Source organism: Oncorhynchus masou, chromosome 21 (assembly GCF_036934945.1).
Source record: "Oncorhynchus masou masou isolate Uvic2021 chromosome 21, UVic_Omas_1.1, whole genome shotgun sequence".
Classification (NCBI taxonomy): Eukaryota; Metazoa; Chordata; class Actinopteri; order Salmoniformes; family Salmonidae; genus Oncorhynchus; species Oncorhynchus masou.
In genome coordinates this window covers 14,117,382-14,133,933 of record NC_088232.1, presented here as the reverse complement: position 1 = coordinate 14,133,933, position 16,552 = coordinate 14,117,382, and the positions used below count along the sequence as shown (strand labels likewise).

Below are 16,552 nucleotides of genomic sequence, written 5' to 3'. Positions count from 1 at the left end.
ATCCTTAACGGATTTGGGGGTGGGCCAATCCGCTACCGCCCCTACCTTCCTAGGGTCCATTTGGACTCGACCGGGTTCCACTACAAATCCCAGGAATTGTACTCGGGATGAATGGAATTCACATTTTTCCGGCTTAACGTACAGATGGCTGTCCAGGAGGCGTTTGAGTACTTGTCTGACATGCTTAGTGTGTTCTTGAAGGGAGCTCGAAAAGATGAGGATGTCATCCAAGTAAACGAACACAAATATGTTAAGCATATCCCTAAGCACATCGTTTATGAGCGCTTGGAACACCGCTGGGGCGTTGGTCAGGCCGAAGGGCATCACCAAGTATTCATAGTGACCAGTAGGCGTGTTGAAAGCGGTCTTCCACTCGTCACCAGGTCTGATCCGCACAAGATGGTATGCGTTCCGCAGGTCAAGCTTAGTGAAAACAACTGCTTCCTGGAGCAGCTCGAAGGCTGTGGCCATAAGGGGTAGCGGGTAACGGTTACGGACGGTTATGTCATTGAGTCCCCGGTAGTCGATGCAAGGACGTAACCCACCATCTTTCTTGGCCACAAAGAAAAACCCTGCTCCCGCCGGGGAGGTTGATGGATGCATGAGGCCTGCTTCCAGAGAGTCCTTGATGTAGGTATCCATAGCAGCTCGTTCGGGTGGAGATAGGGAAAAGATCCGACCCCTGGGGGCAAGTGCCCGGAAACAGGTCGATGGGGCAATCGTAAGATCTATGGGGTGGTAGCATGGTGGCCCTCTGTTTGCTAAACACCAGTTTGAGGTCATGGTAACACTCGGGAACTCGGGTCAGGTCGATGGATTCTAAAGACTCGGGAGTAGAACTCGGGGAATTCTGGAAAATACAAGTAGCTTGGCACGTAGGACCCCACTGCTTGATAGTGCCCACAGACCAGTCGATGTGAGGGTTATGGCTGTGAAGCCAGGGGTATCCAAGGACGAGAGGGAACTCGGAACAGGAGATCAAATGAAAGTTCATCAATTCCTGGTGTTGTGAAACTGAAAGTCTCAAGGAGGTAGTGACATGAGTGACAAGTCCAGATCCCAAAGGGCTTCCATCCAATGTAGTAACCCTCATGGGGTCACTTAGAAGTTCAGAGGGAACGCCATTCTCCTTCGCCCAGACACCATCCATGAAGTTACCTGCGGCTCCAGAGTCTACCAAGGCTTGAAGGTGAAGCTTGTGGTTGTCCCAGGAGAGGGTGACTGGAATGAGCAGACGGGAGTTGGACGGATGGGAGGAGGTTATGTTTCCCGTTACAGTTCCCCCGGTCTGTACGGGACAGAGCGTTTCCCTGGAGCCCGGGACACGTGGAACGGAAATGGCCCGGTTTGCCGCAATATAGACAGCGTCGCTCCCTCATCCGGCGGTCTCTCTCAGCCTGGGAGATGCGTCCAATCTGCATGGGTTCCGGTGGAGCCAGTGATGATAAAGGTGGGGACTCGGAGCTGGGACTGATAGGAGCTAGAGGTCTACGGTTGAGTTCTCTCTCTCTCAGACGCTGGTCAATGCGTGAGGCCAACTTGATCAGGGACTCGAGATTGTCCGGTGGTTCCCGAGTGGCCAGTTCATCTTGGATAGTGTCGGAAAGGCCTTTCAGAAAGCACACCGTGAGCGCCTTGTTGTTCCAGCCACTCGCTGCTGCCACCGTGCGGAACTGGATGGCATAGTCCGTCACGCTGCGCCAACCTTGATGGAGAGTCAGGAGCTGTTTGGCTGAGTCAGAACCACTGCTTGGGCCTTGAAACACTCGTTTGAATTCCTCAGCAAAGGCAGAGTAGCTGGCACAGCAGGAACTATGGGCATCCCACACAGCAGTAGCCCAGGCCAGGGCTTTTTCCGACAGCAGGGTGATGATATATGCGATCTTAGACCGGTCGGTGGGAAACGACGAGGGTTGCAGCTCAAAGGAGAGAGAACATTGAGTGAGAAACCCTTTACAAGCACTTGGATCACCTGAGAACCGTTGGGGAGGTGGAAGACGAGGTTCAGCCAGGGGGTTAACTGCCATGGGTACGTGAACTTGAGGTACTGGGACGGGAACTGTTGCCGGGGTAAGTCGATCAGATATTTGCTTAATGGAAGTCAGCATCTCCGACAGAAGATGAGAATGTCTAGCCATTAAGGCCTCTTGCTGAACCAGGGCGGCTTCGTGGCGTTGGACAGTCTCCTGGTGGTGGGACAGCGTGGCAAAAAGGTCCTGGGAACTGGCTGCCTCTGGGTTCATTTTTGGCTCTGTGTTTCTGTCAGGACCCGGTTTCGAACCTGGGTCTCCGGAGTGAGAAACAGTCACTTAACCAACTGAGCCACGAATAGACAGCAGAACCCAGAAGATGAGGCAGACACAGCAGTACTTAAGACGGTGTATTTAATAAAGAAAAAATCCTAAAATACAAAAATGGCAATTCCAAAAGGTGGTAGGTAAAACACAAAAGAACTCAAAAGAAACTCACCAAAAATAAACAAAAACAAAAAAACAGAATACCACAAGAACGTCACCCGGAATCGACAAGAGCACACAGAACACTAGGGCAGGGTGCTAACATACAAACACAGAGCACAGAACTGAGGGAAACAAAGGGTTTAAATACAATCAGGGGAAACGAGACACAGGTGCAAACAATAATGGGGATCAAGGGAAAAACACAGGGACAAAAAGCACAATGGGGACATCTACTGACAAAAACCCGGAACAACCCTGGCCAAATCCTGACATTGGTAATGAGAAATATCTTTTAGATAAAAGGTATTTGTTTACGGATAACTCATATTTGTTAATTACTATATATTTTGGCACCTTTCATCATCCCTAACCACACTCATGGTCACAGTAGTTATCTCAAAATTCGCTCTACAAATGGACCAACCCATGGCCCATTGACAGAACTGCTATACCGGGCTAGCTTTCACTTGTTCACAGGAATTTTTAGGGCTTAGTTCAACAGAGTTGAGATCAGTTTGATTTCCATACTAACAAAGATTTGGAGCTGGGAAATGCTCATAGTGTGAAAAAAGTGTTTTCCTTTCAAATTCCGTTCCAATTCAAGCCTGGATGGACAGGCTTTGAAGTGGAACTGACCTGAGCTGATCAAATCATAATTTTATTTGTCACATATGCCAAATACAACAAATGATACCCTTTTTATGACTTACCTCCTCAAGTTGCGCACAGAGCAGACACTAGTAATTACAGGAGTATCAATGAACATTTATTCTAGAGAATGTATGCTCAGTTTGTTGCGCGCTGCATTGCGGTGCCATGTACCACTAGCAGCATTTTACCCAGTGGTTGTTATACCAGATGTCTGGTTTGTGTTTTATAAATGTGCAATAAGCATAAAACTTCATTATTTAGGCAATTATTATAAGTAACTCGTTTTATTCATGAGAAATAAGGTAGGCCTCTTAATTTCAAAATCTGAACAAATTGGACAGTCAAACATTCTCTTCCAACAGTTTGAGTGGGCCACTGTTTTTTTCACAGAAACATTTTGCACAGACACTCTTCACAATGTTATGTCCTCAATGTGAGCAGTTTATTTTTGGATGCGACATACACAGAAGTAGCAACAGCATAACACAATTCTCATCCACATCTGAAAATGTGTTTCACCAAGTCCAGTCTTTGATGCCGAACCAAACCATTGTGTACCAAAACAGTTGGACTGAGAAAAAAATGTTATTGGCCAAGTCCCTGGTATCCTTATCCGCTTCCTTGAAACAATGCTCCTTCCCATCTCTAACTTTTTTTTTGTGAATTTTCTTTCCTTTACTCTTTCCTCCTCCTCTTTCAACCATTTTGTTGAATGAGGTCAGATAAATGGCATTGGGGCTGGGAATAATGAAAGCATTCCCTGCTAACCGATGTAACTCTGTGTTGCTTCAGGAAGTCCTGTGCTGCTGCCATGTTCCTGTAATGCAGGAGGAAGAGAGGGGGTGATTGGGATAACAGTTTGGGATTATTCCAGTAATGGCTGTCTATGGGGCCCGGGTGAACCTTATCTTTGCCCGCCATTGTGTTTTTAATTCCTTTCATCGTGTCAGATGATTTCTCTCCTCTGACATGGCTAAATGGCCTCTATTGTACACGACGTCAAGTCAGTGCCTCGAGTAGGGTTGCAAAATTCTGGTTGGAGGATTTCTGGAATCAGGAGGGAATAAGCAGGAATTGCAAAATCCTCCAACCAGGATTTCTGGAAAACCAGGGTATTTATTGAAGTTGCTGGAATCTTTCTCTGCAGTTAGTTACCGGAATAGATAACATAATTCATGAACAGTGGCTATGTCGACCTGAAATGAACATGCTCTTAGTCGTGTAGGCTTTCAGCTATTTTGTTCAAGCTATTTTGTTCACTTGTACGTAGGCCCAAAGAAAAATTATAGATTACAATCTCGCAGCCGCGCATATTAAAGTTAAGAAAGTGGTTTAGTGGTCTTCCCTTTAAACTATCTACATTTGAATGGACTGTCCCTTTAACTCTATCTAAAATTGAGTGGACTGTCTCTGTAAACCCATCTAATAACCTCTCACTCTCTCTCTCCAGCACCTGGTCCAGTGGGATGCGGTAGACGCGGAATGCCTGCTGCAGCTGGCAAAGGAGCTGATCCAGCAGTACCAGTGCCAGCGCGAGATCTCCCGGCTGCTCTTCGAGTACGATAGCCTGCTCAAGGACCTCAACTATTGCAGGAGCATGGAGATCTACACCGGGCACAAGAACAGCTGGGTATGCTACATGAGACAGCCACATCAAAGGACATGGTTACAACCACTCAGAGTTGTGCACATTAAGTGGCTCAGCATTCATCTTCGCTTTGTTTTAAATGTTTGTACACACACACACACACACACACACACACACACACACACACACACACACACACACACACACACACACATTATTTTTTTGAAGCTTTATATTGGTTTCATCTTATGGACAGACTGATATGAGGCTATAGTTTCTCTGATTCTCTGAACATTTGACCTCCACATCTAAACCTCATCCTCCCGAGTGGCGCAGCGATTCCAGGCTGTATCACAACCGGACGTGATCGGGTGTCCCATAGGGTGCAATTGGCCTCCCGGCGCACAATTGGCCCAGGGTTAGGGTTTGGCTGAGGTCGGCTGTTATTGTAAATACGAATTTGTTCTTAACTGACTTGCCTAGATAAATAAAGGTTCAATTAAAATAAAAAATCCTATCTAAACCCATAGAAACTGCAGCACCTAGACAGAATGTCGACATACTCCCCCAGTTCAGCTAGCTCCAGGGTTAGCAAATGAACAGCAGTGAGGTGAATGTCACTGACATGCCATGTGAAAAGGTGGATTATGCTAGGTGAGGATGCAACGCCCCAAGTGTTTTCCAGAGCAAGGACATGCCTTACAGTAGCTAGGTTATTTATCATCAATATGATTACTTAGTACCTGTCTTGGCTGCATCAAGCCAGGATAAGCTAGTTATGCTAGCTAGCTGGGCTAATTGAGTGTCACGACTTCCGCCGAGGTTGGCTCTCCTGCCTGTTCAGGTTGTCCCGCCCTGATTTTGTGCGGGATTGTTATTTGTGTATTCATGTCAGTCGGTGTATCTTGTGTCGTTATTCTCCGGTCTGTCTTTATCCTGTGTTGGATTGTTCACCCTGTGTGTGTTGGGTTGACCGTGTTTCTTGTTTGCCGGAGAATAAACTATCTGCTCTCTGCGCCTGATTCCACCCACCTTGTTAAGTGACATTGAGGCTGCATGCGCTTTCTCGTCCTACACAGTTACAAACAATCAAATACATTCAGAATATTAAGTGGCAGCCTACCTGTTGGCTCTTGGTTGTTGTTGACTATCTTTCTCCTTTAACTTTAAATTCCGTAATTTTAGTTCAATCTTCCATTGATTATATATCTCAACTTTTGTCACCACACACCGAGGCTTTATAACTGTAGCCTATTGTCGCTTTGATGACTTATGATTGGCCAACAACAAGCTACATACTCCTCCCGTGAAAAGCAAGAGCAGCAGCATAAATTATACAATTTCTCTCTCGCTCTCTCTCATGCAGTCGTGTTCAGATCTGTACAGGTCCTTCCAGACAAATCAGTTAAAATTACACATACCCGAAACCTGTGACAATCATATCAGATCCAACCCGTGACATTATTTAGAATTCTGGATCCATTCGGGTACAGGTGAATCCGTGGAGACAGCTGATCGTGGACTACAGGAGACAAGAGGGAGCATGCCCCCATCCACAATGACAGGGCTGCGGTGGAGAGGGTCAAAAGCTCCTTTGCGTGTACATCACTGAGGACCTGAAATAGTCCCACTACACTGACACCATTGTGAAGAAGGCGCAACACCTTCTACAACCACAAACTTGAGACCATTCTGTCGGGCTGCATCACTGCCTGATACGGCAACTACACCGCCTTCAACCGCATGGCTCTCCAGAGGTGGCGTAGTCAACCCAACGCATCACCTGGGGCACGCTGTCTACCCTCCAGGACATTTAGAGCACTCAGTGTCAAAGGAAGGCTGACTCTGTTGACTCTGCTACCTTATAGCAGACAGAGACGGTACAGGTGCATCAAAGCTGTGACAGGGAGACTGAAAAAAGCCTCTACTGTATCTCCAGGCAATCAGACTGCCCTGCACCTTCAGTCTCATGCCCCATGCATACAGTCATGGAATGCTGGTCACCTCATATTCGTTCATATACTGTTGTTTACTCACTATGCCTTTAAAAAATATTCACACCACTTGACTTTTTCCAAGCTTTGTTGTGTTACAGCCTTTCAAGGTAGGCCTTGAAATCCATCCGTAGGTACAACTCCAATTGATGTCAATTAGCCTATCAGAAGCTTCTAAAGCCATGACATCATTTTCGGGAATTTTCCAAGCTGTTTAAATGCACAGTCAACTTCTGACCCACTGGAATTGTGATATAGTGAATTATAAGTGAAATAATCTGTTTGTAAACAACTGTTGGAAAAATTATGTCCTAACAGACTTGCCAAAACTATAGTTTGTTAACAAGAAATTTGTGGAGTTGTTGAAAAACAAGTTTTAATGACTCCAACCTAAGTGTATGTAAACTTCCGACATCAACTGTATCTAAATTGGATTGTTAAGTTGACCTGTTCTTTAATTTCTTGATTTCTTGTTTAGATTTTCTTTGTTGTTGTTACATTTACATTCTACTGCACTGTTGGAATAAGAAAAAGAATAGAATTTAGCTGCACTTGCAATAAGGCCTGCATTTCTGTAATGCAACCAATCAACTTTGATTTGACACTACCCACTCATATTGCACATCTAACTAACCTACTACTGTTATGGGACAGAATGTCTTATAGATATGCCTTGATGGAAAAAAAATAACAAAAACATTTGCACAACTAGGAGGATTGCAGATTAGGTTTGCCTCTGAAGGATGTGATGAGGGGTTGGTGTGAGCAACAGACAATGATTATGTTTTAGTCTATCTAGCGCTTTTATTTGCTGCATTATACATTTAAACATCCTTTGAATTGGAACAGTTGGTAATTGCATTGAGCATTTCTCATGTTTTGTTTTGACTAGTAAATATTCTGAGGCTGAATTACTCAAAATCCAATGAACCTTTAGAGTTTTATAATAATAAAATTAACTGCATTGAATATCCAAAGAGCAAATAGATCCCTAAAATCAGGAAATACATCTCCATCATTTGCCATAAAATAGGCACATTAAGACAAACAAATTAGATTGAAGCAGATTTTCAAAACTGATTTGCAATGCACTCATCTTTAGCCATCCCTAATCACTCTCATGTAGTGCTCATTGTTGTTTCAATATGACCTGTGTGTGTGTGTGTGTTACCCAGTGCGTGTGTATTCTCCATCTGTACACGGTGTGATGTTCTTTTTCCTGTCTCTCGTGTTCCAGGCGGTGGAGTTCTCCACTCGCTTCCTGCTCAAGCTCCCTGTGGATTTCAGCGACATCCCCGTCTATCTCCTCAAGGTAACCAACCAACCAACATCCCCTCCTTCATACATGTATTTGCATACACAGAAAGGAATACGAGTTCGTGCGAAGACAAATTTTCACTGTGTCCTTTATGCATGCAGCACAGCATGTACAGTATACAGGGTGTGTTCTAGATACAGAATGTGTGTGTATTGGGGATGGGTTAAAGTACTGTAAAACTAAACATGTTATATTGAGAGCGTGGTTAACTATCATAGAAAATGTACGATTGAAAAATATAAATGCCAAATATTTTGTGGCAAGCGCTTCTGATTGGCTGAAGGGGGGCTGTTTCAGGCACATAGCAGGAAGTGGGTAGTATCAGCATGGTGGCCAAACACAGCGAAGTTTGGAAGTATTTTGATCAAACTGATGAAACTCATGTACAATGCAAACTATGCAATATCAAGCTGCCCTATCAGAGCACAACTAGCTCCATGAAAATAATATGCTTATCAAGTACAAATACATTATCAAAGGGGGACAAGCAGCAGCAATCTCACATCACATCTTTTGCTAATGCAAAGCGACACTGTGACCCCGCCAGAGCAGAGACGGATTCATGATTGATTCTCAAAAGGCACTTGTTTTTTATTGACTGAATATATACAGTATGGAGCAATTAGATTTGAGTTCATATTTAATTACCTAACCTACCTTTACATTGTCCTTTTGATTCCTAACATAAGGCTTCTAGAAAGTAATGCCACTGCTGATGTTACAGCCTTTTTGAAGATTGTGTTCCGTGATATAATATAATCAAATTTCAATCAAATGTATTTATATAGCCCTTCTTACATCAGCTGATGTCAAAAAGTGCTGTACAGAAACCCAGCCTAAAACCCCAAACAGCAAGCAATGCAGGTGTAGAGGCACAAGGGCCTAGGAAAAGCTCCCTAGAAAGGCTGGAACCTAGGAAGAAATCTAGAGAGGATCCAGGCTATGAGGGGTGGCCAGACTTCTTCTGGCTGTGCAGTGTGGACTGGGGACAGCAAGGAGTCATGAGGCATGGTCCAAGGGCTCAGGTCCTCAGAGAGAGAGAAAGAGAATTAGAGAGAGCTGTAATATCTTAAATTCACACAGGACACGGGATAAGACAAGAGAAATAGTCCAGATATAACAGACTGAATCTTGCCCCCCGACACAAACTACTACAACATAAATACTGGAGGCTGAGACACTGTGCCCCGTCTGACGATACCCCGGACAGGACCAAACAGGCAGGATAAACCCCACCCACTTAGCCAAAGCACAGCCCCCACACCACGAGATGGATATCTTCAACCATCAACTTACTATCCTGAGACAAGGCCAAGTATAGCCCACAAAGATCTCCCCCACGTCACAAACCCAAGGGGGGGCACCAATCCGGACAGGAAGATCACGTCAGTGACTCAACCCACTCAAGTGACACACCCCTCCTAGGGATGTCATGGAAGAGCACCAGTAAGCCAGTGACTCAGCCCCTGTAAAAGGGTTTGAGGCAGAGAATCCCAGTGGAGAGACAGGAACTGGCCAGGCAGAGACAGCAATGGCGGTTTGTTGCTCCAGTGCCTTTCCGTTCACCTTCACACTCCTGAGCCTGACGACACTCAATCATAGGTCCTACTGAAGAGATGAATCGTCATTAAAGACTTAAAGGCCGAGACCACTTCATAAAAATTGAGCTCTATAGGAGAATGTCCTGCCTCCAGCTGTTTGCTTCGAAATTCTAAGGACCGGAGGCTTGCATTTTGTGACCGTAGTGTTTGTGTAGCTATGTATGGCAGGACCATTTCGGAAAGATAGGTAGGAACAAGCCTATGAAATGCTTTGTAGGTTAGCAGTAAAACCTTGAAATCAGCCCTAGCCTTAACAGGAAGCCAGTGTAGAGAGGCTAGCACCGGAGTAATATGATCAAATTTTGGGGTTCTAGTCAAGATTCTAGCAGCCGTGTTTAGCACTAACTGAAGTTTATTTAGTGCTTTATCCGGGTAGCTGGAAAGTAGAGCATTGCAGTAGTCTAACCTAGAAGTGACAAAAGGATGAATTAATTTGTCTGCATCATTTTTGGACAGACAGTTTCAGATTTTTGCAATGTTACGTAGATGGAAAAAAAGCTGTCCTTGAAACAGTCTTGATATGTTTGTCTAAAGAGAGATCAGGGATCAGAGTAACACCGAGGTCCTTCAGTTTTATCTGAGACGACGGTACAACCATCAAGAATAATTGTCAGATTCAACAGAAGATCTCTTTGTTTCCTGGGACCTAGAACTAGCATCTCTGTTTTGTCAGAGTTTAAAAGTAGAACATTTGCCGCTATCCACTTCCTAATGTCTGAAAGACAGGCTTCCAGGGAGGGCGATTTTGTGGCTTCACCATGTTTCATCGAAATGTATGTCGTCCGCAAAGCAGTGAAAAGTTTACATTATGTTTCTGAATGACATCACCCAGAGTTAAAATATATAGTGAAAACAATAGCCTTGAGAAACACCGAAATTTACAGTTGATTTGTCAGAGAACAAATAATCTACAGACAAAGTGATATCTTTCCGACAGATAAGATCTAAACCAGGCAAGAACTTGTCCATGTAGTCCAATTATAGGGTTTCCAATCTCTCCAAAAGAATGTGGTGATCTATAGCAAAAGCAGCACTAAGGTCTAGGAGCACGAGGACTGATGCAGAGCTTCGGTCTGACTTCATTAAAAGGTAATTTACCACCTTCACAAGTGCAGTCTCAGTCCTATGATGGGGTCTAAAACCAGACTGAAGCATTTCTCATATACATTGTTTGTCTTCGTGGCTGTTCCACTGATGTCAGAAGGTGAATTCACCAATTTGTAAGTCGCTCTGGATAAGAGCGTCTGCTAAATGACTTAAATGTAAATGTAATGTCTTCAGGAAGGCAGTGAGTTGCTGGGCAACAGCTTTTTATACAATTTTTGAGAGGAATGGGAGATTCAATATAGGCCAATTCATTTTTTATATTTTCTGAGTCAAGATTTGGCTTTATTTTTGCCACTTTTAGTGAGTTTGGTACACATCTGGTCGATAGAGAGCCGTTTATTATGTTCAAAATAAGAGGACAAAGCACAGGAAGCATCTCTTTCAGTAGTTTAGCTGGAATGGGGTCCACTATGCAGCTTGAAGGTTTAGAGGCCATAATTATTTTCATCAATGTGTCAAGAGATAAAGTATTAAAAAACTTGAGTGTCTCCCTTGATCCGCGGTCCTGGCAGAGTTGTGCAGACTCAGGACAACTGAGCTTTCAAGGAATACGCAGATTTAGAGAAGAGTCCGTAATTTGCTTGATAATGATCATGATCTTTTCGTCAAAGAAGTTTATGAATTTATCACTGCTGAAGCAAAAGCTATCCACTCTTGGGGAAAGGCTGGTTTTTAGTTAGCTTTGCAACAGTATCAAAAATACATTTTGGATTGTTCTTATTTTCCTCAATTGTTGGAAAAATCAGATGATTGAGCAGCAGTGAGGGCTCTTCGATATTGCACGGTACTGTCTTTCCAAGCTAGTCGGAAGACTTCCAGTTTGGTGTTGAGCTATTTCCGTTCCAATTTTCTGGAAGCTTGCTTCAGAGCTCAGGTATTTTCTGTATAGCAGTGAGCTAGTTTCTTATGACAAATGGTTTTTAGGAGTGTGACTGCATCTAGGGTATTACGCAAGGTTAAATTGAGTTCCTCAGTTCGGTGGTTAACTGATTTTTGTACTCTGACGTCTTTGTTGGACAAAACCCGATGTCGATGATGGCTCCGAAAGCCTTTTGGAGTGGGTCTGTGGACTTTTTCATGTGAATATTAAAGTCACCAAAATGTTGAATATCATCTTCCATGACTATAGGAATTCAGGGAACTCAATGAGGAACGCTGTATATGGCCCAGGAGGCTTGTAAACAGTAGCTATAAAAAGTGATTGTGTAGACTGCATAGATTTCATGACTAGAAGCTCAAAAGACGAAAACAATCTTTGGTAAATTGAAATGTTCTATTGTAAATGTTAGCGACACCTCTGCCTTTGCGGGATGCGTGGGGGATATGGTCACTATTGTAACCAGGAGGTGAGGCCTCATTTAACACAGTAGATTCATCATGCTTAAGCAATGTTTCAGCCAGGCCAATCACATCAAGATTATGATCAGTGATTAGTTAATTGACTGTAACTGCCTTGGAAGTTAAGGATCTAACATTAAGTAGCCCAATTTTGAGATGGGAGATATCACAATCTCAATAATGACAGGAATGGAGGAGGTCTTTATTCCAGTGAGATTGCTAAGGTGAATACCTAGATCGAGGCACAGACATGGTATCAATGGGGATAGCTGAGCTGACTACACTGACTGTGCTAGTGGCAGACTCCACTAAGCCTGGCCTGCACCCTATCTCATTGTGGAGCTACGGGAGTTAGAACCCTATCTATGTTCGTAGATAAGATGAGAGTACCCTTCCAGATAGGATGGAGTCGGTCACTCCTCAACAGGCCAGGCTTGGTCCTGTTTGTGCGTGAGTCCCAGAAAGAGAGCCAATTATCTACAAATTGTATCTTTTGTCCTCTGACTGTTTCATCCTAACATTGTTGGTGCCGACGTGGATAACAATATCCCTATACTCTCTTCGCTCTCCAGTTTTAGCCTTAGCCAACACCATCTTCAGATTAGCCTTAACGTAAGTAGCCCTGCCCCCTGGTTAATATTGTATGATCGCTGGATGATTCTTTTAAAGTCTAGTACTGCGGGTATTGTGGTCGCCAATGACTAGGGTTTTCAATTTGTCAGAGCTAATGGTGGGAGGCTTCGGCGTCTCTGACCCCGTAACGGGAGGAGGAGGAGACCAGAGAAGGCTCGGCCTCTGACTCCGACCTGTTACTTAATTAATTAATGGGGAGAACCGTTTGTAAGTTTGTCGGCTGAATTAAAATATATATATATATATATATATTTCACCTTTATTTAACCAGGTAGGCAAGTTGCGAACAAGTTCTCATTTACAATTGCGACCTGGCCAAGATAAAGTAAAGCAGTTCGACACATACAACAATACAGAGTTACACATGGAGTAAAACAAACATACAGTCAATAATACAGTATAAACAAGTTTATATACGATGTGAGCAAATGACGTGAGATAAGGGAGGTAAAGGCAAAAAAAGGCCATGGTGGCAAAGTAAATACAATATAGAAAGTAAAACACTGGAATGGTAGATTTGCAGGGGAAGAATGTGCAAAGTAGAAATAAAAATAATGGGGTGCAAAGGAGCAAAATAAATAAATCAATAAAATACAGTAGGGAAAGAGGTAGTTGTTTGGGCTAAATTATAGGTGGGCTACAGGTGCAGTAATCTGTGAGCTGCTCTGACAGTTGGTGCTTAAAGCTAGTGAGGGAGATGTGTTTCCAGTTTCAGAGATTTTTGTAGTTCGTTCCAGTCATTGGCAGCAGAGAACTGGAAGGAGAGGCGGCCAAAGAAAGAATTGGTTTTGGGAGTGACCAGAGAGATATACCTGCTGGTGCGTGTGCTACAGGTGGGAGATGCTATGGTGACCAGCGAGCTGAGATAAGGGGGGTCTTTACCTAGCAGGGTCTTGTAGATGACATGGAGCCAGTGGGTTTGGCGACGAGTATGAAGCGAGGGCCAGCCAACGAGAGCGTACAAATCAAATCAAATTTTATTTGTCACATACACATGGTTAGCAGATGTTAATGCGAGTGTAGCGAAATGCTTGACAGGTCGCAGTGGTGGGTAGTATATGGGGATTTGGTGACAAAACGGATTGCACTGTGATAGACTGCATCCAATTTGTTGAGTAGGGTATTGGAGGCTATTTTGTACATGACATCGCCGAAGTGGAAGATTGGTAGGATGGTCAGTTTTACAAGGGTATGTTTGGCAGCATGAGTGAAGGATGCTTTGTTGCGAAATAGGAAGCCAATTCTAGATTTAACCTGTTGAAACTCCCCATCCCGGATCCGGGATCGTGACTAAAGCCTCAGGCTCATTAGCATAACGCAACGTTAACGATTTCTGAAAATCGCAAATAAAATGAAAATAATGCGCCTGCTCTCAAGCTTAGCCTTTTCTTAACAACACTGTCATCTCAGATTTTCAAAATATGCTTTTGAACCATAGCAATTGACTAATTTGTGTAAGAGTATGCTAAGCTAGCTTAGCATTTTGAGTAGCATTTAGCACGCAACATTTTCACAAAAACCAGATAACCAAATAAATAAAATCTTTACCTTTGAAGAGCTTCGGATGTTTTCAATGAGGAGACAGTTACATAGCAAATGTTCAGTTTTTCCTGAAAGAATCTTTGTGTAGGAGAAATCGCTCCGTTTTGTACATCACATTTGGCTACCGAAACGAACCAAAAATTCAGTCACCAACAACGTCAAACTTTTTCCGAATTAACTCCATAATATCGACCGAAACATGGCAAACGTTGTTTGGAATCAATCCTCAAGGTGTTTTTTCACATATCTCTTCATTGGTATATCGTTCGTGGAAGCCTGCTTTCTTCTCTGAATTCCATGGAAAAATACTTGCAGCTGACTTTTGCGCACCAATTTCGGCGCAGGACACCGGGCGGACACCTGGTAAATGTGGTCTCTTATGGTCAATCTTCCAATGATATGCCTACAAATACGTCACAATGCTGCAGACACCTTGGGGAAACGACAGAAAGGGCAGACTTACTCCTCTCGCATTCACAGCCATATAAGGAGACAATGGAAAACAGAGCCTCAAAAATCCTGCTCATTTCCTGGATGCCGTCTCATCTTGGTTTTGCCTGAAGCTCACGTTCTAGGGCACACACAGAAAATATCTTTGCAGTTCTGGACACGTCAGAGTGTTTTCTTTCGAAAGCTATCAATTATATGCATAGTCGAGCATCTTTTTGTGACAAAATATCTTGTTTAAAACGGGAACGTTTTTCATCCAAAAATGAAATTGCGCCCCTAGAGTTTCAACAGGTTAACTTTGGATTGGAGATGTTTGATATTGGTCTGGAAGGAGAGTTTACAGTCTAACCAGACACCTAAGTATTTGTAGTTGTCCACGTATTCTAAGTCAGAGACGTCCAGAGTAGTGATGTTGGACAGGTGGGCAGGTGCAGGTAGCGATCGTTTGAAGAGCATGCATTTAGTTTTACTTGTATTTAAGATCAATTGGAGGCCACGGAAGGAAAGTTGTAATGGAATTGAAGCTCGCCTGGAGGGTTGTTAACACAGTGTCCAAAGAAGGGCCAGAAGTATACAGAATGGTGTCGTCTGAGTAGAGGTGGATCAGAGACTCACCAGCAGCAAGAGTGGCCTCAATGATGTATACAGAGAAGAGAGTCGGTAAAATAATTGAACCCTGTGGCACCCCCATAGAGACTGCCAGAGGTCCGGACAGCAGACCCTCCGATTTGACACACTGAACTCTATCAGAGAAGTAGTTGGTGAATCAGGCGAGGCAATCATTTGAGAAACCAAGGCTGTCGAGTCTGCCGATGAGGATGTGGTGATTGACAGAGTCGAAAGCCTTGGCCAGATCAATGAATACGGCTGCACAGTAATGTTTCTTATCGATGGCGGTTAAGATATCGTTTAGGACCTTGAGCGTGGCTGAGGTGCACCCATGACCAGCTCTGAAACCAGCTCTGAAACCAGATTGCATAGTATGGTGAGATTCGAAATGGTCGGTAATCTGTTTGTTGACTTGGCTTTCGAAGACCTTAGAAAGGCATGGTAGGATAGATATAGGTCTGTAGCAGTTTGGGTCAAGAGTGTCCCCCACTTTGAAGAGGGGGATGACCGCAGCTGCTTTCCAATCTTTGGGAATCTCAGACGACATGAAAGAGAGGTTGAACAGGCTAGTAATAGGGGTGGCAACAATTTTGGCAGATAATTTTAGAAAGAAAGGGTCCAGTTTGTCTAGCCCGGCTGATTTGTAGGGGTCCAGATTTTGTAGCTCTTTCAGAACATCAGCTGAACGGATTTAGGGGAAGGTGAAATGGGGAAGGCTTGGGCGAGTTGCTGTGGGGGATGCAGTGCTGTTGACCGGGGTAGGAGTAGCCAGGTGGAAAGCATGGCCAGCCGTAGAAAAATGCTTATTGAAATTCTCAATTATGGTGGATTTATCAGTGGTGACAGTGTTTCCTATCTTCAGTGCAGTGGGCAGCTGGGAGGAGGTGTTCTTATTCTCCATGGACTTTACAGTGTCCCAGAACTTTTTTTGAGTTAAAAATCATCAAATTGTATTTGTCACATACACATGGTTAGCAGATGTTAATGCGAGTGTAGCGAAATGCTTGTGCTTCTAGTTCCGACAATGCAGTAATAACCAACAAGTAATCTAACTAACAATTCCAAAACTACTGTCTTTTACACACAAGTGTAGGGGGATAAAGAATACGTATATAAAGATATATGAATGAGTGATGGTACAGAGCGGCATAGGCAAGATAGAGTAGATGGTATCGAGTACAGTACATACATATGAGATGAGTATGTAAACAAAGTGGCATAGTTAAAGTGGCTAGTGATACATGTATTACATAAAGATGCAG

At 43.7% G+C, this 16,552-nt stretch overlaps 1 pseudogene; it reads left to right on the top strand.

Moving 5' to 3' along the window:
- The window catches only part of LOC135508590 (BRISC and BRCA1-A complex member 2-like), a 200,554-nt pseudogene that overhangs the window by 46,637 nt on the left and 137,365 nt on the right, over positions 1 to 16,552 (top strand).